Genomic DNA, 3422 nt, shown 5'->3' on the forward strand with positions numbered 1-3422 from the left:
ACAATGTACCTTATCTCAACATACCAACACTATAACCCCAATTCCTTTTACACTCTACCTGCACATTCATAATCTATCAACTGCATCCAAATAATGGACTACTTTAATCCATTTCAGTTGAGTACCAATACATCTTATCACAACCACTGCACAAATCATAACTTCATAACAGATACACAAGAAGATTACCACAACAGCATCAGTACCGGACGTGACTCAATTCCAATTCCATTACTTCAAATCTCTCATTAATCCAAACTAAGCTTAACCTCAACCTCGTCACCATTTCTATAATGACTAGCATCTTCATCTCATTTTTTTTCCTATAACACCCAACACTTCAATCATCTAAGATGGGTTCAAATTCATTCTCATCTTAGTTTCTTCCATGCCTGCATATACTGCATGCACTACCACAAATCTATAATTTCATCCAACCCAAATGTCTTAAAATCATCACAACTAATAACTTTGTCTATAAAATTGCATCACCATCTCTACAGCTCTGTAATTCATTAAGCCACCATTGTCAGTAACAATTGAACTCCCAAACTTCTAGATAACCGACTTCAATCCCCAACTGAAATCAAGCAACCACTGCTTCCAACATCCTCTCCCTGCAATCAGCATAACCCTAACACAGTTCCATTCCATATCATCTTCGAATAATAAATCCATATCCAAAATCCCCATAACAAACCCTAATTCCCAACTCAAGAGAAAACAGAAACCTAATTTCTTTTGGAATCAAAATTAAACTTCAAACAACCATCTCTACTCAAATTAGAAGTAAACCCATGAATCAATCAATTTAAACTCACTTTCACAAATAAAAGAAATTAAATTGAGAAAGATTCATTTACCTTCTTCTCAATTTTCTGAATTGAATCAATACCAGAATCAGTTTCACCACCACTAACTTCTCCTGATTGTACTTTGATGCGTGTCATAACCACAACAAATTAATTGATATTTTTCCACCTAATTAACAAGTAATATAGTGTAGTCAAGTCGTTCCCACGAGGAGCAAGAGTTTTAGTTGTTTAATTGTCACAAAAAGGGGGGGTTTGTTTTATAAAACAAAAGAAAATAAACAAAGCAATTAAAAAGATAAAGTTGAAATCAATAAGAGAGACAAGATCAAGGAATCCTTCTTCGTTGCAAAAAAAATGATTCAAATTATGTTTTTCATCCACATGTTATTAGTCACAGATTATCACCAACCGTAGGATAGCAGGTTCACTTAGCTAACCCAAAAACTCCTTATTTCACTGAGTAACATGTCCGCTTAGTTATCATATTCTATTCAAAAGAACCACCTTGAGGTTCGCTTACAAGATGTAATTCCCCGAACACATTAAGATTTATGAATTTAGGTTTAGTACTAGTAGTTAAACTCGGTTCGCTTGGTCCACACACAATTGCTCTACGGAATCCCTCCGCAAGGTCCCGTGTTTGTTACTTGTGTAAAGAGTCAAGAAATGATTACTTATCCCCTAACTTTCACTAGCTTTAGATCACATTAACAAATCAATTTAGCGTGCACTCTAAACAATCTATCAATCAACCATGAGTGTATAAACATTCCTATTAGTAAAAACAAACGATAATCATGTGAAAAACTTCAAGGTAGATTTTAAAAACAAAACTCAAAACATGTTAAGAACTAGGAATTCATCCTCAATCAATAATAAAATTAGCTACTCATGTTTTTGAAATTCACACAAATAATTAAAGGGAGAATTTTTAAAGTTCACACAAATAATTAAAAGAAGAATTTTGAAAGCAAGCAAAAATACAAGTGTTGTGTGTGTAGAGGTGTAGAAGTGTGTGTAGAGAACTTCTTTATTTATAGGCTTCAACTTGCTTCAACTCCTCTTAGGATTATAATCCCTTTCCCTTTGTAGATCAACTTCCAAATCCAAGTATTTCTCAAATCTTTCATCTTCTCTTTCCAAATCCAATTCCAATCTTGAGTATTCACACCCATGAGAAGAATCCACACAAAAAGCTATAATTTTGGGTCGAAATTCATTGGTGCCACCGGAATCTGCCGGAAAATCACCTGAAAGTTCTTTCGGACCACTGGAATCTTCTTATCCGTCGACGGAATATTCCGTCATGGTGTCGTTTAAGTTAACAGTCAAATAGGTCAAACCGTTAGTCAAGGGGTCAAAGGGAGTGAATGAATCAGCCACTGAGTCAGCTGCCTACCTCGGCTGACTGGTCTAACTGGACTGAGTCAATTGAGCTGGATAAGCGAATCACTGAGTTAACTCGCCAGTAAGAAAATTTGGCTGAGTTCCGTTTGTTTTCTGGTGTTTCCCGGCCAAATTCTGGCCATTGATTTTAGTCTTCACCTGTGACAATCCTAACATTCATCTACCACAATCAAATCATTGATCTGCTACTTCAGCAATAACAAGATCCCCTTCTGTTCTTCTTTGTGTGTTTTCGATTCACTGCAGCTTCAGTTCATATCACTCGAACCCCCCCTGTTTCAATTGCAAACACCTACATTTGACTCATTATGCAACATCAACACATAACCCATTCTCTGCAGCTTCTTCTTGTCTTCAAACAAATTCAGACTGCAGCTTCTTCTTGTCTTCAAACAAATTCAGATCAACAAACCTATTATCTTCTCTGAAATCTTTATAGCACCTCGAACACCAAAATCCATTCAAACTCGCGTGCAACTCTTGAATCCATCTGAACTTCTTAGCAGCAACCCAAACCCAGCTTCTATTTCCGTCTACAACCCATGAAAATCATCAGTACCCAATCTTCAGTTCCAGACCTAATTCTTTTCCTCAATTTCTCGATTCAGTTTCAGTCCTCCCTGTGTTGTTAAACAGCAACAATACTCGCCTGATTCGACCACAGTACAAGCACCACCATCTTCTCCATTGAATCTCTCAGGAACACCAACACAAACCCATTTCTGATTTCTCTTCTTTTCCTCATCAATTCCATCGGAAACCCATACGAATATTAAACTCAGATCCCCTTTTCTTCTTATCCTCATGTTCTTCACTGCCAACATAAGATCTTGTAGTTCGAACCCTAATTCTTCTCTTGTAATTCTGGATTCTTCTCGTCGTTCATCTTCTCTCTCGATTCTGTTGTTTCAGGTGTTAGCAGCAGCCACACTTCTCGTTTCTCAATTTCATAAATGAACGAATGAAATGGTGGCGGGGGAAATCTCTCGATTTAGGGTTGTGTGGTTTGGGTTGGATGGTTACACCCCAAGGATAAGGACCACCCCACTCATTAGATAAGGGCCATCCTGATTGGCAACCCCTTAAAATAACAGCTGGCCTGTTTTTAATATTCCTCCACATAGAGTTGACCCTAAACCTTGGCTCGGCTCCCAATATTGTTTTCCTGGTGAAATGACAATTTTACCCTACTTGTGCAGT

The sequence above is a fragment of the Papaver somniferum genome, chromosome 11 (genome assembly GCF_003573695.1).
Source record: "Papaver somniferum cultivar HN1 chromosome 11, ASM357369v1, whole genome shotgun sequence".
NCBI lineage: Eukaryota > Viridiplantae > Streptophyta > Magnoliopsida > Ranunculales > Papaveraceae > Papaver > Papaver somniferum.